This window comes from Pelobates fuscus, chromosome 1 (genome assembly GCF_036172605.1).
Source record: "Pelobates fuscus isolate aPelFus1 chromosome 1, aPelFus1.pri, whole genome shotgun sequence".
NCBI lineage: Eukaryota > Metazoa > Chordata > Amphibia > Anura > Pelobatidae > Pelobates > Pelobates fuscus.
In genome coordinates this window covers 370,806,146-370,830,649 of record NC_086317.1, presented here as the reverse complement: position 1 = coordinate 370,830,649, position 24,504 = coordinate 370,806,146, and positions in this window count along the sequence as shown.

Genomic DNA, 24,504 nt, shown 5'->3' with positions numbered 1-24,504 from the left:
ATATATATATATATCACACCCTACATAGCACAATGACTTATGGGGCTGGCATAGATTTTTTTTCCAGGGCTGCTTCGTATCCCGAGTCCGGCCCTGATTACATTCATGGCATTATGTGAAGTTGCTCTTTGTGCTCACTTTTTTTCTTGTTTGTGCGCATATATAAAATTAATGGATTCAACCCTCTGTACCTATTTCAGTGGACACGTAGCAATCCAGAGCAAATCATTTTGACATGTGTTATAGAGGATTATTTTGTGAATCTACAATTACTCTCTTATTCCAGACTGGTAAGTATACAGTTATGGATTTATGCACATAGGAACTGTCAGTATAGATATTAAATGGGCCCTTAATGATTTCATCTACAGTTTTAATTCTTTCAATTCTGCTCTTTGGACTGACATATATATAGTGGTAATTTGAAAATGAGTGTTGCATGGCCCTCAATCATTACAGCATATCCTGTACAATAGGCACTGTCTTGAAAATAATGTGTCAAGACATTATCATGGTCCTCATCTGGTTTTTATTGAATAAAAAGGTGAGAACCTTTCCTAGTCTATGTGATTTCCACAATCGTCTTTGATTTAACATGTACTTTGTACTAACCACATCTCTATCTTGCAGCTTAAGCATCATCTGTGCTATACACTGTGAATGTACTAACAACTTTTTCATTTTTTTGTTATTCTTATTGCAAATTTTACACATGTAACATCACAGACAAAAAACTTTCAGAATTAGACATAGACTTTGATTTACAATGGAAAGATGTATGAACTGTTTACTCAACATCACACACAAAAAAACACAAATATCACAATTTCAAAAGAATGAGCGGATTTGGCGGGCCTAAACTATAATAATAAAGTTACTTCATAACTTTCCTGAATACAGTACCGTAGGGAACAACCAAAGTGATCTTTATATATAAGGATATACATAACAGAGAATGCAACAATGTATATAGTTATATCAGGTTATCTAGCCAAGGTAACCATTTCTCATCAAATTTTAAGTGGCTATCATATTGAAAAGATATTACCCTTTCCATATCGTGCTTGGTATTTAAGCTGAGTTAGCACTTGGGTCCAAGATGGAGTCTTTTTCTCTAGCCAATATCTTGATATTTCTATTTTTATGGCCATCATAAATTGGATTATTAGATTTCTATTTTGAGTTGAGAATCTTCTTAAATTAAAATGAGAAAGAGCAACCATTAAGTTATCTTCCAAATCTTCTCCCACTAAATCTGATATAACTCGAAATGCTTTATTCCATATAGGTCTTAAAAGCTTACATCCCCACGAGATATGTTTAGAGCTACCTTCAGCACAAGTACACCTCCAACAAAGTTTGGAATTATCAGGGTTGATTCTTTTTAGAATTTTTGGTACCCTATGCCATTGATGAAGAATTTTATATTGAAGCTCTATGATATTTAAACAATGCAACGATTTTTTTAACTTCTTGAATTGATATATACCACTGCTCTAACTCGATTGGGGACCCACTTTCTTGTTCCCAGTTTTTCCAAGCTTTTGGTTTAGACTCTTTTTTTTTCTCAATATTTAATACCAACTAGATCGTATCGATTTACGTTTAGTATTATTTTTAAATAGATCATTTAATTTTTTATTTATCCTAGTATTGTCAAAGCAGATGGTTATCCAAATCATTTTTGATTCTTAGGTATGAGAATAACTCTCTTGAATTAAGGTCAAGACTTAACTGAAGATATGAAAAATACCTTATTTTATTCAATTCTAATAAATCCTCTATTTTAGTTGAACCAAATTGGATCCAATTATCTAAATTTAGGTCATTAATATTATATTCCATTGTCTTAATTGGACTATACTTAGAAATGTTATTTAAAATGTGACTTATTTTCCTGTATTTTACCCAAATATCATAGATATATTTTATGTATGAAGTTTCTATATTGGAGATTAATTTTGCAATAGCCCCAACGTCAATCCATAACATATTGGAAAGATCTTTTGAATTACACAGAAAGGATTCAATTTTATACCAAGGCTCTTCTATTGTAGTTGGGCCCTGCCATCTCTACAGATGGTACAGCCTAGAGGCTTTGTAGTATTTGATAAGATTTGGGACAGCCAGGCCACCCTTACTGGACTTTTTCTATACATGTAAAATCGAGATCCTTGACCTCTTATAATCCCATATGTAATTCAGAAATAATGTATGAATCTGTTTAGTTTTTGTTCTAGATAAAGGGATCATTCTGAACAGGTATGACCAATGAGGTAGAATATATGATTTGATGTTGATGATATTTATTCTTCCCAACCAGGAAATTCCTATGTTTCTCCACTCTTTGAGTAATTTATCACTGGTATATTTTATAAGATTATCCACGTTTTTATCGATCATTTCTTTTAAGCTATAAGAGAAATGAATCCCAAGATATTTAACCCCTTAAGGACCAAACATCTGGAATAAAATGGAATCATGACGTGTCACACACGTCATGTGTCCTTAAGGGGTTAAAGCCTTGTGATGACCAAGTGAAGGGATACTTAACTGATAATCTATTATTTGTCGTAAAATCTAAATTGATGGGCATAACTTGGGATTTACCAATATTTAATTTATAGTTTGAAACTCTACCATAGTCTAACAACTCCCGAAACAAGGCCCCTAGTGATATATCCGGATCGGACAATGTTAATATTATGTCATCGGCATATCGGCTGATCTTAAATTCAAAAGGTAAGGTAAACCAATACTGAGCTAGGTAATATAGGAGGCTGCAACCTAAAAATAGGGTTCCCTCTAAGCCCCATAGGAAAAGGTAATACCCAAAACAATATAGGAAAAGGTTGTGCCAAAGCTGGCTATGGTCCAACTAAAATATATAAAGTCCAGATAATTAATAGTGCCAAAACAGAGTCTCAAGGTGGGCCTTATGGGGCACTGGCGACTTGTGTAGAGGAATGTTATCTTTATGGGTCAAGTGAAGGCGGCTTTCAGGATCCGTATGTAAAGAAAGAAACAAGTAATAGTGCAAAAACAACTGATACAAAGTGTTGAATTGCAGAAAGAAGAGATCTATCAAAATCCTGCTCACATGTAGTAGAGCTAAACTAGCTCTAGTGTGGATGGCATACAGCGGTACAATCCCCGCTTGTAGGATACATAGGGAAGTATTGGTCTATAGATTTGTATGTGGGGAAAAAAAGACAGATGATAGGGCAATACGTCTAGGAAGAGGTGGTATGTATGACAACAGTCCCCTTTTTTATTTTTTACCTTTTTATCTGCACTATTGGTCTCCCTTTGTATTTTTAGGTTGTGTTTTTATTGTTTTATGAGTTGGTTAATAGAAACTTTTCATTTTTGAGTTTCCAGCTTTCCAGTGTGTTTCTTGTATAAATCCGACAGTCATTTTCTTTTTCCATAAATAATCTACTAAGAGCTTATGTTTCTGTGGAGTATTCAAACCCTTAACATTCAAAGTTATAATCCTAACCTTATTCCCCTCTAACTTTTTAGTTTTATGCAAAAAGTTGAAGCAGCATATGAGGTATCTGCATGATGAAACTGTTAATTTCAGAAATCTGGTTAGTAGATTTAGTAGACCAACAAACAACCTATAGCTGTTTGACACATTCAGACATTCCCTTTTTTTTTACTGGGGATCATACTCTGGAAAAGTAGTCAATGACTCTTTGGTCCTGCATGAGGACTGTGGATATTAGTCCTGCATGTGTCTGAATTATCAACGGGTAGTCAGGGATAGGAGAGGTTTACATAGGAAACAAAATAAGATTTTTATTACGTTAGATATAGGCCACTAGGGGCTACTCCAAGAAAACGTAATTTGCTCCATGTGTTAGCTTGTATAGAGATTTTCCTGACATATATTGGCAGTACAATAGGGATGTACTCTTTCCTGGGACAAGCATCTAAAATAAAATTAATGTGAAAAAAGAGACTTTAATGTGTCACATGATACAAGATGCAGAGCCTCCCCCCATGTTGAGATATCTGCCTAGCAGTTACTGTTTGAAAATAAAGGTTGTGGCTTTTTGAAAATAAAGGTTGTTGCTGTTTGTACCAAGATAGAAGCTGGTTGTCTCTTTCCTTGCTTTAACTATCCAAGATCTGCTTTAATGTGAATGCTGGTGGATAAAGGGACTCCAAGCCCAGGTAATAACACTTAGTATAGTGATCAGCTGTGCAAGTTAGCAGAAGTACCCACGGACGATATTCGTTTGTATCGTCACTATTAACACTAAAAGTTCCTCCCCAATAGGTATAAGACGCTGACTTGCCATGATCCCTCAGTTATTTTTTTCTGTCATATGGTGGCAGTCACATATGGCAGTCACATATGGGTTTTGCTCCTCCCTGTGGACAAGACTTTTAACAAGCTTATTAAAAAGGATCCTCCCCCTTTGGGTATAAAGGCTCAGACCGCAAAACCTACCCCCAGTCTTCTTTCTTGTCCCGATAGGGATGGACAGGACTTCGTCGTTGGTGAGACACACAGGTTGCTGTCTGGGGGATCCGGTCCGAGAGCTGCCCGGGTGGTAAGCTGAGTGGCCCATGCTCCGTTTTCTTAATCGTTACGGAGCATACTGAGGTCTGTAATTTATGCCGAGAAAGTTTCCGGCAAATACTTCCGGGAGGCGGAGCTCGCTCTGAGCAAGCGCACAGCGGTGGAACGCACGCCCGGGTGGTGTTTGCGTTCCACCTAAGCTTCCGGGTGCGCAAAGACGCATGCGCAAACGGAAGCTTAAAGAGATATTGCAAAAAAAAAAAAAGCGAAAATTTGAATTTAAAAGCTGTGCTAGTACCCACTGACAGCATGATGCAGATCAGAAGAGGTACGCCGTGTCACCTGCCCCCCCACACGGCTCAGAGGTATTTTGAGGTAAGATTTACAGAAAATAGATCTTTACTTTGAAATACTTTCTGAAGGAGAAAATACTTTCTAAGGAGTATCCGTTTAATTTTTTCAGATATGTCTAGTCCACCTGAGATGGATAAAGAGAAACTAACTCCCACGCCTAGAAAGGCTACGGTGAAGTCCAAACATATTGTTTGCAGCGAATGTGCAACTCCCCTCCCAGACGGGTCTAGGAAGAAAATATGCAGTCTGTGTACTGCAAACTCGTTGGAAAGAGAGAAGCAAAAGGATATGCAATCTTTCCTATCCTGGTTCCAGGAGAGTTTGTCCCAGACCTTGGACACGATTAAGGATTCTAAGAGGGTAGAAGCCCCCAGTCAACGAAAGATCAATAAAAGAAAAAGAGATTCCTCATCTGGATCATCTTCAGGGGAATGTTCTTCTTCTGTCGAATCAGAGGATTCGGGTTCCTCATCCAGTGAACCAGTGGGTTTTCCATCAGAGGCAATCCGTAAATTTGTTAAAGAAGTGAATCTGACCATCCTACCTCAGGGAGCAGAAAATCCTAAGAGAGGTTTTTTTGTACAACAGAGCCTAGTTGATTCTATTTTTAGGGAATGGAAAAACCCGGAAAAACGTGCCTTTATTTCCAGACACTTCAAGGACATCTTTAAGCTGGCTAGCGACGTTATGTGGGAAGATCTCCCAAAAGTTGATGTTCAGGTGGCACAGATTGCCAAGAGAACCACGATCCCTATTGGAGAAACTGCAGCATTAAAAAATCCCATGGATAAGAGAGCCGAAACCTCGTGTAGGCGAGCTTATCAGACAGCCGGTTTCCAATGTAAAGCCCTTCTGGCAGGGGCAGCAGCAGCCAGAGCGAATGAAGTTTGGCTAAATCTAGTACAAGAAAATTTTTCATCTGGCCAGGTCGTTGATCTTAGTCACATGTTTCAGAACATGCATTTAGCGAATGAATTCCTTTTGGATATGTCAGTAGAAGTGATAAAATTGGCCTCCAGGATCATGGGTTTGACTTCGGTGGCAAGACGTGCCCTATGGTTGAGGTCTTGGTCGGCAGATACGGCGTCCAAGGCAGTCCTTTGTGAACTTCCTCTGGAAAAGGCTAAATTGTTCGGCGCTCCCTTAGAGGAAATCATACGTCAGATGTCTGAAACCAAGAAGGCACTTCCTCAGGATCGAAAAATTTCCTGGAGAGCAGGCTACAGGAATTATCAATCCAGGGGTAGACGACCCTTTCAGGAAAGACCACACTATTTTCAAAGAAAAGAAAAGAACCGAAAATTTGAACAGAGTAACGAAGTCAAGAGAAGCTTCAGAGACAAAGGGAAGCGTTTTTGACGCCAGAGGTGTAGGAGGACGACTCCAATATTTTTTACCGACATGGGAACAGACCACAAAGGATCCTTGGGTTCTAAGGATTATCCGAAAGGGACACAAGATTGTTTTTCTGGAAAAGCCAAGATCAAGGTTTCTACTTTCATCCTACCAGTCCAGAAAGAAATCTCGAGCTCTAGATTGTCAGACCAGGATGCTTCTTCACAAAAGGGTAATAGAAAGAGTGCCACAGAAACGGGAATTTCGAGGAGTCTATTCAAGACTGTTTCTCGTTCCAAAACCGGACCACTCATTTCGGCCCATTCTGGATCTGAAGAGGATAAATCAGTTTATCCCTTATCACAGATTCCGTATGGAATCAATCGCATCAATTTTTCCCCTATTGCAAAACGGAGACGTTATGGTAAAAATCGACTTAAAGGATGCCTATCTACATGTTCCGATAGCCACTACTTCAAGGAAATATCTAAGATTTGCAATAAGAAGAAGAAGTCACACCGTTCATTTCCAGTTCAGGGCTCTACCTTTTGGTCTGTCCTCCGCTCCAAGAATCTTTACCAAAATCCTGTCTCCTCTAACTGCTCATTTAAGGGAAAAGGGTGTTTCTATTGTCCCATATTTAGACGACTGGCTACTGGTGGCACATACCGAAGATCAACTGCACGAGGATCTGCGGATCACTATAAAGTTTCTTCAGGACCATGGTTGGATTTTGAATCTAAAAAAATCAGTTTGCATTCCAACAAGAGTAATAGAGTTTCTCGGGTTCAAGATCGATTCAACCACCATGTCTATTTTTCTGCCCAGACGGAAGAGAATAAAGATCCGAAGATCGATTTCCAACCTCCAGAGAATGAAAAGTTGTTCATTCAGAGAGGCCATGAGTGTGTTAGGGCTTCTTACGGCCACTTTTCCCGCAGTCAAATGGGCAAGATCAAAGGTCAGACCTTTACAGTGGAACATCCTGACGTCTTGGTCAAAGAAGGAGGAAGATCTAGACGAAAGATTCCTACTGTCCCCTCAGGTGAAAAAGCAGCTAGATTGGTGGATAACCTCAGAGTGCCTGTTAAAAGGCTTGTCCTTTCTACCAAAGGTCTGGCTGATAGTCACCACAGACGCTTCAAACTCAGGTTGGGGAGCCCACTTGGGTTCCACCATGTTCCAAGGAAAATGGTCTTCCAAAGAAGCAGAGGAATCCACAAATTTCAAAGAATTGTTGGCGGTTCTGTATGCTCTTCATCACCTCAGACCTTGGTTACTTCAAAGAGCGGTCAAGATACAGTCAGACAATCGTACGGTAGTCTCTTATATCAATCGACAGGGAGGAACCAGAGCGAGAAGGCTTTACAGTCTTTGTACAGCCGTTATGGAATGGGCGCAGAGAAATCTGGAAGACATTACGGCGGTCTACATAAGAGGCAGCGACAATGTTATAGCCGACGATTTGAGCAGGGGAAAGTGGGACCAAAAGGAATGGTCGCTAAACCCGGACGTATTCAGAATCCTAACTGGGAAATTCGACGTACCAGAAGTAGATTTGATGGCAAGAAGATCAAACAAGAAGGTTTACCACTTCGCCTCCCTATTCAGAACGGATCGACCCAGTTGGATAGACGCTCTATCAATAAGGTGGGATTTTCAGCTGGCTTACATCTTCCCACCTCTGCCCCTGATCCCAAAGGTTCTCCTCAAGATACGAACAGACAGGGCAAGGATATTGGCAATAATCCCTTATTGGCCAAACAGAGTCTGGTTTGCCGCCCTAAAAGAGATGACCATCAGCTATTGGGAACTTCCAATGTCAGCTCATCTCATTGTGAACAGGAACCTACCCTTGAAAGTACTAGAGATGTTCAGATTGACGGCTTGGCTACTGCAAGGCTGATCCTTCGAAACAAGGGATTGCAGGATGAGAGAATAGCTGTCTTACTCCGCGCCACTAGAGTATCGACTTCTAGGATATACTTTAGAATTTGGTCCAAGTTTCTGCACTGGTGTAGGGATCACCGGTTCCCGATCTTACAACCATCAATTGATAACATTCTTCAGTTTTTACAAGAAGGCTTTGACGCTGGCCTGGGAGTCTCAACTCTCAAGGTCCAAATATCTGCTTTGAATTTTTTTCTTCTAAAGGATCTGGCAGCAAATGTTTTTATCAGAAGGTTTTTTAGGTCTATCAGCCTCAGGAGGCCTCCTAAACGATCAGTGTTTCCATCATGGGACTTAGCCCTAGTCCTTCAAGCCCTTAGTGCTACCCCGTTTGAACCTTTGGAGGAAGTTCCTTTAAAAATTTTATCTCTTAAGGTTTTGTTTCTGGTGGCCATCACCTCAGCCAAAAGAGTGGGAGAACTTCACGCCCTATCCTCCTCAGACGAATTCACTATTTTCCATGAGGACAAGGTGGTTCTTTACCCGAGACCATCTTTTCTTCCTAAGGTTTTATCTTCAAAGAATGTGAATCAACCTATTATTTTACCTTCCTTTTTTAGTGCGCCCTCATCCCTTCAAGAACACAGATGGCAAAAGTTGGACGTAAGAAGAGCGTTACGTATATATTTAAACAGAACAAAGGAATTCAGAGTGTCGGATCACCTGTTTGTTAATTTTCAGGGTCACTTAAAGGGTAAGGTATCTTCCCGTGGTACTTTATCTCGTTGGCTTATTCAGGCTATCGATTTGGCATATTCTTCCTCAGGTCTTCAGTCGCCTGCTGCTATCAAGGCCCATTCTACTCGAGCTATGGCTACCTCATGGGCAGAAAGAGCACTTGCATCTCCAGAAATCATTTGCAAGGCAGCATGCTGGTCATCTTACAACACCTTTATCAAGCACTACCGGCTAGACATTTTCTCTGCCTCTGAAGCTGCCTTTGGGCGTAAGGTGTTACAAGCCGTCGTGGCATAGGTCCCGCCCAGAGGGATTCTTGCTATATCCCATATGTGACTGCCACCATATGACAGAAAAAACAGAATTTTTTACTTACCGTAAATTCTTTTTTTCTTAATATGGTGGCAGTATTATAACCCTCCCTCTTCATTAAAGTAATTTTGCATTGGATATTGGATTTGTCTGGTTTCTTTACTTGTCACGTACTGGGGTAGGTTTTGCGGTCTGAGCCTTTATACCCAAAGGGGGAGGATCCTTTTTAATAAGCTTGTTAAAAGTCTTGTCCACAGGGAGGAGCAAAACCCATATGTGACTGCCACCATATTAAGAAAATAGAATTTACGGTAAGTAAAAATTTCTGTTTTCTTGTTACATACAGGACGAGCATCTGAAGATAGGAAGATTGGTGAGGTGTTGATGGTATGGGAACCAGGACTGATAGCCTCCCTGGTGGAGAGCTGAATGGCCACGCTCCAGCCTGCAGGATTACAGAGCAGGTATGAGTTGCTTGCTTAATGCTGAGTGTGGTCACTGGCAAAGCAAGTGGGATGTGTTAAGAGGCAGCAAATCACTGGGCGATAAAGATGCATGCACACAGCGGTGGAACACACACCCAGGAAATTTTGTCTTCCATAAAAGTTCCGATCTCGCAACAGCGAATGGGCAATCTGAACTTCCGAATCTTGGCACAAAATGTAATTTATTTTTGCCTATTTAAACTGTGCAGGTACTACTGACATCATGGATGCTAGTCAGAATGGATCTCCCATGTCACCAGTCCCCTCACACGGTATGTAGCGTCTGGTATGTAGCGAATGTTTCACACAGATGGGACGAAGAAAAAAATCTACAATCAATGTTCATCCATAAAGCTTGAAAGATCTAAGAAACTGGACATGAAATCTTTTTATCATGGTTTCAAGACAACCTTGCCCAAACATTTGAATAATTTAAAGAATCTGCAAAATCAAATGTGTCCACTCCCATTCAAGTACCAACCACAAAAGGGCGTAAATGGAAAAGATCCTCATCTGGATCTCAGCTGTCTTCGGGCAAAGATATGCAAACTTTTGAACACAACTGTATGTGACAGTATGTGGGAATCTTTTCATGTGCATCTGTATGTGTCTGTGTTCATCTGTGTATGGCAGTTTGTTTGTATCTTTGTGTGGCAGTGTTTGTGTGTTTATTTTCAAATATTTTTAAATGTATTTTTTGGAAAAATTTTATTAGGAAAAATAATAAGAGGGAATAAAACAAAAAGGGAAAAACTGGGGCAAACAACTAATCAACTCTAATCCACTCTAATCAAGTATATATTATACATATGGTGACAGAAAGAAAGGAATTGTGCTAGATGGAATCTATATATCTTCCCAAATTCTGCGATGTTCCTACTTGGTGTAATGCAGAAGATGAGCCCTAGGGAAATGTGTTATTTTAAAACTGATATGGTACTTTATATAAGTGCATGTTTGGGCCATGTGGTGGTGCACTTGGAGAGTAAGGTGGGCCAGTGCTCCACTCCAAATTCTGGAGGTTGCTGGGAGACTGTAGGTGAGGAATCCGGTCCCAGAGTTTCCAACACTTAAGTTTACCTCACCTGCAAAAAATAATTATTTGAAGGTACTGTTAAGTACTCCCCTGTCAAGAAGGAGATTAGCCTTTCATTTGCTTCCTGTGAGGTGTAAGAGGAGCAGCTAAAAGAATCTGAAACAGAAATGTGGATATTATTGTTAATACATGGGCAAGTCATCCAACCCAGCCAGTTTACAATATTGTTTAGCTAATGTTCAGAAGAGCAAAGGTTTGGGATCTGCACCCCAGCTATTTTCCCCTTCCTCTCCTTTAAATTATCTACCCTTTCAGTGTTCACTTGTCCCCTGCCTGCCACTATTTTTAACTTTCACATTTCTTATTATGGTTTGTATTTTGTACCTATTTTGATCCCTGCCAATGCCAATACTATTATTTAGAAGATAAGCAACAGTACCGCAATTTCTAACAATGAAGTCACAGATGTTTGGGCGTATTGTTCCTTGGAGTACAGGTTATTGTCCATTATTATACATGCATAAATGATTATAGGTTGAGGCTGAAATGTTGTATATGAACTTGTTTCCTGATTCTCAATAAACTACTATAAATTGCACAAAACTGTGGAGTCTTTGGATTTTGATTCTGTATCATCTTTAAAACATTGTCGATACTTTCCACTGTGCTCCAGGAGTGGTAGTGGTCACTTTGGAATTGGTTAACTACAATTGCTTCTGAAGTGACTCTCTTTTGATTAAAGTGTTGAAAATAAATCCCTTCACTTGGAAATAAAGTTGTACATATTTGGCAGAACCCTACAACTTAACATTTTCTTCAGGGGGAACTACACTGAATGTAAAGCACCACCAGCCCACCATCAAATCCTTCCTAACGCTCTGTACATCAGACGTCAACGTTTCTTTTGTCAAAGAAACAGTATCAACCCTCCAACACCACACAAAAGATGTGCAAATTTTATCTCTTTGGCAAATTACACCAGCCTGGTAACTAGACCAGCAGATAACAGTGGAGGGATCGTACTACAAGACTACTGGAAGTATTTTCTCTCCAGCTCAGACCGTAAGAAAAGGTTACTAAATCTATAATGACTATGGGAAAATTTTTCCTAATTTTCTCATAGTCATAACCCTAAACAGACACATATACATGCTCCATGTCTGCCACTACAGGGGCTACATTAATCTCTTATTTATGTCCATTTCAGGGCCCATTGAGTTCTATTCCTTTCATTCGGTGTTTGAACAGCCTCTCTAAACCTTGTTTATTCAACAATTTGCAGGAGATGTTTATCTATTCACTCATTCAGTTGAAGTTGACCTCTATACAAAATCAGAAAGACACTAAGAACCTTCATCAAGAACTCAATGGGCAAGTGCAAAACAACTCTAAAATCCAATTTAACCCCTTAAGGACCAAACTTCTGGAATAAAAGGGAATCATGACATGTCACACATGTCATGTGTCCTTAAGGGTTTTATGACAATAACACAAGTGTATATCAAATGTTGCATTTACCAAGGTGATGCACTATCCCCAATGCTGTTCTCAAACTCCGTAATCAGAACATCATGAAGAGTGGATATGGATACATGTTCAAGAGTAGTGCTACTGTCAGCCACATACTCTACATGGACACCATCAAACTGCATGCCAAGAGTGAGTGGGACATTGACTAATCCACATAACTTGGATATACAGCTAGTAAATCAAAATGTTGTTTGGGCTAGATGAGTGTGGGTGGATGATAGCAAAATGAGGGAAGATGATCAGGACAGATGGAGTTCAAGTACCTGTCATGCCTTAACTATGGTATCCTCTTACTTCCTGGTTCCACGGAGCCTAGCCACACCCCTGTATGACACGGTCTGCCTATTTAATCTGACTGCACCAGCTGATCAAGGCTGGATTATTGAACTACGTTCCGTACTCACGAACCGGCTACAACTTCGTTGTGAAAACCTCTGTTACCAGACCGGACTGAAAGACTCTGCAAGTTCCCTTCACCTCTCCTCATCCACAACTAAAAGCTTAACACTCTCCATCCAGGATAAACGCCTCTGAGGAGATCTCGGGAACCAGTGTTCTATGTGCCGGAAGCTAAGTAAAACCTCTGTGATAAGCATTGCATCTCAAGCTGTTATTTCCTGTCTCCAAAATCCTTCGATAATACAAAACCGTTACAGCTAACTTCAACTCATACTTTATCTCAGTTAGCTGCATCTGTCTTGCTTCGGTTAAAGTCTATGGAACAGCTATTGTGACTGCTTATCACCTAAACCGTTGATTCTACTAAGAGACTCTTTATTGATTCAGTGTCTGCAATTTACTATCGTTTACTCCTTAAAGCTACAGTGCCTGTAATTGTGGACTTCAGTTATCATTTACTACTTAAAGCTACAGTGCCTGTAATTGTGGACTTCAGTTATCATTTACTACTTAAAGCTACAGTGCCTGTAATTGTGGACTTCAGTTATCATTTACTACTTAAAGCTACAGTGCCTGTAATTGTGGACTTCAGTTATCATTTACTACTTAAAGCTACAGTGCTTATAATTGTGGACTTCAGTTATCGTTTATTACTTAAAACTACAGTACCTGTAAATTGGAATTAAAGTCAATACCTTTTACTTTTTATAATAAATATTCAAACTATACGAAATCTGCAGTTGTGTTCCTTCATAACAAATGTTTAGACGTGACAGTACCAGAAGATCAAATAGGAGATTTAAAGACCAGCTACAACTACCTGGGGGTACCACAACACATGGCAACCATGAGGAAGAGACATGGAGGATAGCAACATCAAAGTACCTCTAGAGAATCAGACAGGTCCTAAAGTTCCAGCTCAATGGCAAGAACACAATCCAAACCATCAACACATATGCCCTACCAGTAATCTGGTACCCAGCTGGAGTTATAACCTGATACAAATGGATTTGGATGTGGCTTACATTCACTGGCGTACATACCGTGGTCGCAGGGGTCGTGGCTATGACTGGGCCCGGGCCTCAAGTGGGCCCGGCCGTCCTGCGCCCCATATATATGCCAGTGTGGCCACATTTTGCCAGCCTCTTCTTGTGGGGGCCCCGAGGCTGGCAGTGGCTTCACTTTGCCGGCGCGCGTGCAAGGGAGCACTCTCCCTGGCTGAGTGCTCTCTGCCCAGCTCCCTCTCGCGCACTGCACTGATACCATGGCCAGAAGATTACGTCATCTTCCGGCATCAGTAAGCACCGCGCGAGGGAGCAGGGCAGAGAGCGCTCAGCCAGGGAGAGTGCTCCTTCGCGCGCCTGCAGGACCGGCTGCCGGGCAGCCCCAATGGACCCCAGGGAATCCCCTCAGCACTCCCAAAGGGGGATTAAATGTAAAAGAATAATGAGTGTGTTAGTGTGTGTTTGTTACTGTGTGTGTTACTGTGTGTCTGTTAATGAGTGAGTTAGTTTGTGTCTGTCAAGTGTTACTGTGTGTGTCAGTAAGTGTGTTTGTGAGTGTTACTGTGTGTGTGTCACTGAATGTGTTAGTTTGTGTGTCTGTGTTTGAGTGTGTCTGCTAGTGAGTGTCAGTGTGTGCGTGTTAGTTTGTGTGTCAGTGAGTGTGTGTTACTGAGTGTGTTAGTTTGTGTGTGTTTGTTAGTGTGTCTGTTAGTGACTATGTGTCAGTGAGAGTGTATGTTTTGTAAGTGAGTGTGTGTGTCTGTCAATAAATGTGTGTCAGTTACCTAGTGTGTATGCGTCTGTTCGTGAGAGTGTGTGTGGTTAAAACCCATTCAGCACTTACCTTTCTCCAGCGCCGGGCTCCCTTGGAGCTGGGGATCTCTCCGCCCTGATCCGCCTCTCAGGTCCGAAAGCGCATGCGCGGCAAGAGCCGCGCGCGCATTCAAACCGCCCATAGGAAAGCATTACTCAATGCTTTCCTATGGACGTCCAGCGGAATCGCGGAAGCGCTTCGTTCGGCTGTCAATGAGACAGCTACTAGAGGCTGGATTAACCCTCAGTGAAACATAGTTTTCAGCTGCAGGGTTAAAACTAGAGTGACCTGGCACCTAGACCACTTCATTGAGCTGAAGTGATTTGAGTGCCTATAGTGGTCTTTTAAGTGTATGTGTATCATGCACTGGCATGCACAACATGGTCACAGGGGTCGCAGCCCTGCGACCAGTTGTGTAGCGACCCCGGCCCTCGAAGAATAGGCACCGGGGGAGTGAGGGGGGCCCACGGATCAATTTTCTCACCAGGGCCCCCATGGATCGTGATTTAAAAATGCAGGATTAGAAGACAGCAATGAGGCAATAATCATAACTGCACAAGAACAGGCACTTAGCTCCAGATCAATAGAAGTAAGGGTTTACGACACCAAACAAGACTCAAGGTGCGCACTGTGCAAAGAGGCTTCTGAGACAATCCAGCACATACTAGCTGATTGCAAGTTGTTAGGAGGGACAGCATATACTGTCAACCAAGTTGCTCAGATTGTGTACTAAAATATCTGCACAGAATATGGGCTGGTACTGCCAAGTCCAGATGGAAGATACCACAAATGGTAGTTTAGAATGACAGGGATAAGACATGAGGGACTTCAGATGCACACAGACAAGCAAGTAGTGACCAACCAACCTGACATCGTGGTAGAAAAGGAACGAAGATTGCAGAAGTGATGGATGTGGCAATACCCAGTAACCATAATATCAGGAATAAGGAACATGAGAACGTGGACAAATACCAAGGGCTGAAATAGTAGCTTGAAAGAATGTGGAAAGTGAAGGCAATAGTAGTCTCAGTTGTGATAGGAGCCCCCGGGGCTGTGACCCCCAAGTTGAGGGACTGGCTTCAGCTGATTCCAGGTCAGACATTTGAGATTGCAGTCCAGAAGATGCTGCACAGAACCCTCAGACTCCCAGGCCTCTGATAAGGGACCCAAAAATGAGGAATACACAAAAATACCACTTAGAGGGATAAGAGGTAATTTATAGAGCTTACACCCTATAATAACCAGACACCTGGTAAAACCTTCTGTCATCCACAATCGGGCAAACATTATTGTATCAAATATTGTATAACTTGCACAATGGAATGTGGTATATAATATTGTTTGCCCCCTGCAGGTTAGCTTATATTGGCAAAACCGATAACAACCTACATGAACAAATATGAGGATACAGATCTTCCATAGGAAATGCCCATCTTGTCCTTGGTATAGCTACTCTGGTAGCAATACATTTCCTTGAGGCTGGACATTCTTTACCCTCATTAAGATTTATAGGGATTAACCATTTCCCTTGTTGGTATAGGGGAGGTGAAAGTAACTCTTAAAAAGTGAATCCTTTTGGATTCACACACTATCAGCCCTAGTGGCCCCAATGAAAAGAGCCCCCTGTTTTATTTCTTGAATAAGAGATAATCTTGGAGACTTATGTATATCTCTTTAATTTTCCTACTTCTTTTGGATCTTTGATTATTGTCCAGTATTTTGGTAAGATTTGGATTTATGATTAGAATTTCTTACTTTTTGTTTACATTTTCATATGAATTATGTATGAATTCTAATCTTGATTTTGCCTTCCACCGTGTTTCATCAATTTGCGTTTTGTGGCCAGTATCCAAACTACTCTAATCAACTCTGTTTTGGCTTTTGTTTTGCCTTCTTTTTGCATTATTGTGTATTTGTTTTGGTTTCACATTGTCAGCTGTCTTTTTGAAAAATCGATGCCGTTTCACAGTAAACTTGTGTTGCCCATTTAAGTATTGAGTCATTAGATTGAAAGTATATGCTGTTTAGCACGATTTTACAGGGTTACTGTTTTCACATGATTATGTTTTAAGTATCTAATTTTATGTATCTATTTTAGTATCCTCTTTTTGCACCCACTCTATTTTAGTATCCTCTTTTTGCACCCACTCTTTCATTTTCTCCTCTCCATAAAATCTGCATTTGTATATTAATATTTATCCTGATAATGCATGGATTAAAATTTGATTATGATTATGTAAATAAAGCTCAAATGTACCTTGAAGCATAAATGCAGCTGAGTGTACTCTATCTTTTTTTTTCTTTTCATATAGTCCTCTAATTTCTCTTGAGTACACACTCTGGTTCACTGTTTAGTGTACCTTCCCCCTATCCCTCTACCTCTATAGATTTTGACAGCCTGATTACATCTGATTATCTGGTTGTTTCCAGTCCCACCAGGTCTATGGTGATTTGAGGTTTACTCCTGCATATTATTAGAATTAGGGGACTCTATCGTTATCTTCAGAGGCTATTTCTTTCCCAATTAAGGAATACTCTATCATATGAGACCCCTTTTATTTATATATATATATATATATATATATATATATATATATATATATATATATATATATATATATCTCAAGCGATAAAGTGGAGCACTCAAAAGGACTTTTCAATCGTGGATTTATTAGTACGAAAAAAACGCTTACATTAAATCATCTGTTTCGATGTTTCGACCCCTCAGGGTCTTTATCAAGAACAATTTACAAGTGACAAGAACAAAGTTTATATACAAGTGAAGATAATTAACTCACCAATCTCGTGTGTGTGCGGCCGCCCGTTCAAACCCGGAAGTGTCACGGAGACCCACGTGGTTTCCCTAACGTGCGTCAGTGCGTACAGCGTGGTTGCTATGCGATGGTCTATACACAATGCGATCATGTGACCTTCGTAACCACACTGTTCAAAATATCAATCTGAAACGTGTATTAGATATGTGATCTATGGGAGGGAGATCTACATGGTGATATAGTGCTGGAATATGTACCAAAATATAGAGGTACGCAAAAGTATGCCAGAGGGGGAAACCTCAGGGTTAATAAAGTGAATCATTATGAGACATAAGACCCGAATGGGTATGGGTGCAAAAAGTGCTGTATGTGCCAAATAACACCCTAAACGTATAGTGGAAAATAACAGCAAACCGAGTGAATGCATAAAATAACATACATCTCATGATTTACATTTAAAAACAAAGTAGAAGGAACTAATTCTTAGATAGAAAAATATGAAAAAAATCTATGTTTCAAGAATATATTATCATAAATTAATGACTGTTCTATATCATTCAAATACTAAGCAGCGGGAGTATTTCTTAGAAGATCAAAACGAACTCTTATATCAATAACTTGGTTTAGATCACGTACGACTTCTATATCTAAATTCAACAGAACATGGAGAATGTAATGTACTCATTCAGTCCCTTGGGAGTGACTGTATCCAGCCGGTGTATCCAGTAGGTTTCACGTTGGAGTAGTGTTTTGGATCTATCTCCTCCTCTGGGACTTGGTGGAACATGATCTATAGCTATAAATCGTAGGGTAGGGAGTCTATGGTTAGCTTGAAGAAAATGTTTAGCGACAGGTTTGTCTGATTTCTGGTCCCTGAAGGCCGTATTTATGGTGGATCTATGGCCTCTAATCCGATCTCGGAGGGTTAGGTCCGTTTTCCCCACGTATGAGAGACCACAGGGACAGGTGATTAAATAAATCACATGGTCCGTAGTGCAGGTGATGTATTGGGTGATAGGGATCCGAATTCCACTGTGTGGATGAGAAAATTAGGTACTGGTGTTCATGTGGCTGCACGTCACGCAGCCACTGCATCTGTAGCAACCTTTCTTGGTAGGTCCTTTGATCTTCTGGTAACATAAACTCGGATCACTTTTCACTAATAGGTCTCTTAAGTTTTTGTTTCTTTTTAAACTAATAATCGGTTGCTGCTGAAAGATGGGTGGCAAATTCTTATCGGACCGTAATATTCCCCAGTATTTATTCATAGCTTTTTGAATTTGTGAAGTGCCTGTGTGGAAAGTTAGGGGTAAGTACATTCTTGTTGCTTGTGAGGTCTTCTTCGTGGTCCCCATGGGGTCCCTTGTGTGTCTCATGGCTTTGTCTTTTGCTTGTAATAGTACATCAGGGTTGTATCCTCTATACAAAAATCTCTCAGTCATTTCTTGGAGTTGTTGCTCTCTTTTCACTGGATCACTATTGTATCTCAATACCCTCATGTATTGGGATACCGGGAGAGATTCTTTGAGTTTCTGAGGGTGATAGCTCGTGGTTTGGAGTAACGTATTCCTTGCCGTATCTTTACGATATAGGGTATACCCTAATCTGCCATTTTCTTTATAGATGGACACATCTAAAAATTGAACCTCATGAGAGTTAAATGATAATGTCAATTTTACTGGGCATTCAGCTGCATTCAGATCTGAGACCATTTGTTCCAGGTCGCTGCTGGTTCCCGTCCAAATAAGAAAAATATCATCCACGAAACGATGGTATATAAGTATGTGTTCTTGATATTTCTCCAAGATATACTGGGTTTCGAACACAAACATATAGGCATTGGCATATGAAGGTGCCATTGCCGCCCCCATGGAAGTACCCGTCCGTTGTAAGTAGAAGTGCTCTTCGAACTTAAAATAGTTACATGTCAGAGCTATCTGTAATAGCTCCATTAGAAATTCAATAGGTGGTCCACAGTATTTAGAAGAGCTGCTGAGAATCCGTCGGAGTGGTTGTATACCCTCAGTATGTGGTATAATGGTGTATAAATTCTTGACGTCCAGTGTTACCAGAACATATCCTTCTTCTACCGATGTTAGATTCTTTATGTTCTCCAGAAAGTCATTTGTATCTCGCAGACAAGTGGGAAGCTCCATCACTGTGGTCTTGATATAATAATCAATATATTTCGCAATTGGTTCAAGGAGGCTATCCCTAGCGGAGACGATTGGTCTTCCTGGTGGGTGTTGCATATCTTTGTGAATCTTCGGCAGTGTGTATAACACTGGATGCTTCGGGTATTCCACAAGTAGGTATTTAGCCATGTTGGTATCAACACACCCCATCTGTACACCAGTGGCGATGATATTTTTAATCTGAGCTTGGAATTTTTTGACCGGGTCGTAAGTTAATCTCTGATAAGTGCTTGTATCAGACAATTGGTTGTATATTTCTTCTTTGTAATTCGCATAGGTCATTACTACAATCGCTCCCCCCTTGTCCGCGGGTCGAATAATGATATTGGGATCTGTCATGAGATCTCTTAAGGCTGTCTTCTCTGCTGGGGATAGATTCTGTCGATTGTCTTGAGGATTTTTCAGCTTCTGGTATGTTTCAGTTTTCACCGACTGCATAAAGGTTTTTATGGACATATTGGAGGTTTTTTGATCTCCTGTGTTCTTTATTCTTAATGGATTTTTAGGTTTGTTCATAGTGTCCGGCATTGAGGGTTTGTCTTTCCATCGTTTGTATTTAGTCAAGATCTGTTGTATTTTGTGAAATTCGATATCCGCTTGGAGAGGTGCTGGTTTGGATACTGGGACGAATGTGAGCCCTTTGGATAGCACGGATATATGATGTTCGGTTTTTTTGAGATAAGTTAAATACTAGCATCTCTTCCCCCTTGGGGGTTTTCCTTTTGTTCCAGTGCTTCTGGTGTCTCTTCTTTCCTCTCCTGGTGATTGGGTTCTTTTTCCTCCTCTTGTTTGCGTATATGAAGTCCCTGGAGATTCGTAAGGTCGAATATTGGCCTCTAAAAAAAGGGCGTTTCTCCTGTGTGTCTCTCTCTTCCTTGTTGTCCGCATCAGAGGCTGATTCGCCCAAACTGGTGTCTATGGTTTGGAATATAGGCTTTTTTATTCGATATTTATATTTGGGAAACGATTCCCTGTTGGTTGTTTGAGTGCCACTCAACCATCTGTACAGCTGATGGCATTTGTAGTCATAATTGACTTTATCTAATTTCTGTTTCTTAAAACGAATAAGTTCGTTCCTGTACTTATTGATGTCGTCCTGTAGCTTTAAGATGTGTTCTGTGGCCGCTGAGTAGTGTAGTAAATCTGTGTTGGTATTTTCTACCTCTTGGATAGATTGCTTCACCCCAATGAGTTCCTTGCCCACTTCCTCCACCACAATCACCATCCAGTCGAGAGAGCATTTGTTGGCGATATTCATCCATTTACGGCAGAAATCTGGATTTTGCCTGCCGATGGTTGGAGAGTTTCTGACTCTGAATCCCCTAGGGATCCGCTTGGCTCTGTGATAATCCGAGATAAACAATATGTAGCGGATTGGTACCGGGCTGTCCCACGACATGTATGAGAATAAGTGTATTTGGTCATATGGCTGGTTTAATGTGTATGTACATGTATAGAAAGCATGGTATCCGGGTATAATGACAGTTAAATGTATGTAAAGAATTGTATTCCTCTAGTTGTTCGGTAGAATCATTCAAATAAAACAAGGGAATGAAACTACCGAACAACCAGACCACCCAGGAATGAGTGTGCCTCCAATTACCGTTTGCAACAATGTTGCAAACAGGTAATTGGCAATCAGTGCAGTGTGGTCTTTGTCCTCTGGGTGGCCGCCATTCGGGAAACAAACACGTGGCGGCGGCCATCTTAAACTACCGAACAGCGGTGTTTTGCCGTCGAGTGTCTGGAACTAAAATCGGACACTTGACTAGGCAAACACCGCTGAGACCTCCATACTTCCAGAAATTCGTATGGAAACTACCGAATGACCCGCCGTTCGGTAGAAAGAGCCCCATAAACAAGGGAATTCATTCAAACCCTCTCCAGGCTCTATAACACAGGCAATTCGCCTGTTTTCATTCCCTTGTTTGTGACCGACCGCAGGGCCAAAATGCATGGAACTGTTTTCGGATACTTTACCCATGCGGTCGGTCAAATCTTTGGAACCCCATATCTCACGAACCATTCATCCGAATGGGCTAATTTTTAAGTATGTTGGTCCCCCAGAATAGAGCTATCTGGGGATGTTGGATTTGTGGATGTACCCCAAGTATTTAGGGTACATCCAAAACTCGGGGAAAACTGTGTACACAATAAGGGGATTATGATGCTAGAGGAGGGGAGGAGATCTGTGGGAGGTTACTACTTAGAGATTGGATAATGTCTTAAGTGATAGAACCTCCTCCCTTGCATGGGAGAGGGCTTTATAAGGAACTGTGGAATAAAGCTTGTCAGTCTACTCCTGAAACTGTGTGTCGTCCAGTTATTGGGATTGCGATGGGGATACTGCTGTATTACTTTACCTGCTGGAAACCTTGCCTATGGACTTAACATCACCTTGTTCCTGAGCCTCACTGGAATCTCTAGTGGAGAATAGCTGTGCAAGATCGGCTCTCCGCTACATTGGTTGGCAGCGCTGGGATTCAAACTCACAGAGGAACAAGCGTAAATGGAGTACGGATGGAGATTGATTTTTCTGCGCTAAAACGCTCCACGCTAAAGGACCTCCTAGAGGCAAGGGGTATACAAGCCAGCAATAAGAAGAAAGCAGTACTTGTTACAGAACTCATGGCAGAGTACAGAATGGAGGGCGATTCAGTTCCGGCACAGAGGGAGCCGGGAGGAACACCACAAGGATCGGAATTCCAGAGGCAGGTTCAGTTCAGGCTATCCTTTTATGGGGAAAACCCCCCAACAGAAATTGTTACCAGGACAATGGCCGAGGTACAAGAATTCATCCTAAGGACACAGGCACCAGAACAAAGCTCTGCAATTAATGTGCCACAGGAAGGTAAGCCTAAAATACCATACCAGGCTTTTAAAACATATGTGGAGGCAGAGGAAGATATAGACGCTTTCCTGCAAGACTTTGAAAGACTGTGTGCACTGCATAAAATTAACGCAGAGGACTGGGTACCTATTTTGGCCGGAAGGTTAACCGGGAGGGCAGCAGAGGCATATCGGACTGTACCTAATGACGAAATAAGGAATTACAGTAAAGTGAAAGAAATTATACTCGCCAGGTATGCTATAACACCCAAGGCATACCGGCGGAGGTTCCGGGATCTAAAGAAAACAGAGAAGGACTCGCACGCAGAGTGGGCATGCCGATTACAGGGGTCAGCGCTCGGGTGGGTGCAAGCTAGCAAGGCACGTTCTATGGAGGATGTAATACAAATGTTGCTGATGGAGCAGTTCTATGAGGGAGTAACCAATGAGGTCCAGGAATGGGTAAGGGACAGAAACCCTACTTCCCTTACCGAGGCGGCTAGGAAAGCGGATGACTACCTGGATGCACGCAGGTCACAAAAACCTGCAGCTCCAAAAGCAACCTTTAAAACATTCGGGGGAAACAACTACACCCCAGCTCCACCGAGACCGCTACCACCACCTCCACCACCCGCTGCACAGCCCCGGTTCCGACAACCCACCGCTGGCCCCTGTCATCACTGCCAGAAGTGGGGACATTATAAAAGGGAATGCCCACAGCTACGGGACCGTTCCACCTGGATTCGTCCAGGCCCACCTCCACCCAGGGCGGCCGCAGCCCACCACTACCAGGACCTAGTCACCACCCCATATGGTTCCGCAGTCCCCATTACTACTGTGGAACAATGGGAGGTACTGCACGAGGCAGATCCGGTCCAGGCCAATGTGGATAATCTACGGCACCATCGACAGACGGTATATCTGAATGGTACAGCAGTCCGGGGATTACGAGATTCGGGAGCCACCATCACTTTGGTACAGAGCCACCTGATTTCAGATCAGGCAAAACTGAACAAAACTGTTGCCGTCCGGGTAGCTGGGGGAGCAGTGTACCGGCTACCTACAGCAAGGGTACATTTACATTGGGGAGCGGGGGCAGGGGAAGTGGAGGTGGGGTTGATGCCACATTTACCGGCGGAGGTTTTATTGGGGAACGATCTGGGGAGGCTCACTTCTGCTTTTGAGCCCCAGTCACCCACCACAGGAGAGGTCAACCCTGTAGTCACCCGACAACAGGCCCGCACCCAGGACCACAACACACTGCCGGAGGTCCAGGTAAGCAACCCTACCCCCCCTCTAGAATGTGTCCCCTGGGCTCCACCTAATGAATTTGTAGCTGAAGTCGCAACAGACCCCACGCTTCAGGGGTATAGGGACAAGGTTGGCACGGGTTCCCCCGGGGCGGAGGGAGAGAAGTTTATCTGGGATAAACAACTTTTATACAGGGAAACAACCAAACAGATTACGGGGTTAGACCCGATAGCGAGGAGACAATTAGTGGTACCACAGCGGTACCGGGCTGAATTACTCCGGATAACGCATGATATTCCGCTATCCGGACATCTAGGGGTTAGTCGCACCAGGTACAGACTAACCCAGAGTTTCTTCTGGCCAGGGATTAGCCAGGAAGTACGCAGATATTGCACGACTTGCGATACCTGCCAGAGAGTGGGAAAAAGGGGGGATCGCAGGAAGGCTAAACTTCACCCCTTACCCATAATAGAGGAACCTTTTAGCCGAATAGCGGTGGATCTGATAGGCCCCCTCAATAAAGTTAGCCCGTCAGGAAAACGGTATATTTTAACGGTCGTAGATTATGCCACCAGGTATCCAGAAGCAGTGGCTCTGACCAACATCCACGCTGAGACGGTCGCGGATGCCCTCATGCGGATATTCTCCCGGATGGGATTACCCAGGGAGATTATCTCGGATCAGGGTACCCAGTTTACCGCAGAATTCACCCAACACCTCTGGAGGATCTGTGGCATTAAGCCTATTATCAGCGCCCCTTACCACCCCCAGACGAACGGGCTCTGCGAACGATTCAATGGTACCTTGAAGCAGATGCTCCGAACCTTCGCAGAGACCCACAAGGACTGGGAACGATTCCTGCCGCACCTCCTATTTGCATACCGGGAGGTGCCGCAGGAATCCACAGGGTTCTCCCCGTTTGAATTATTGTTTGGAAGGAGGGTCCGAGGCCCATTGGATCTTATTAGAGAGCATTGGGAGGGAGACCGGAGCACAGATGGCACTCCCATCCTACCATATGTGT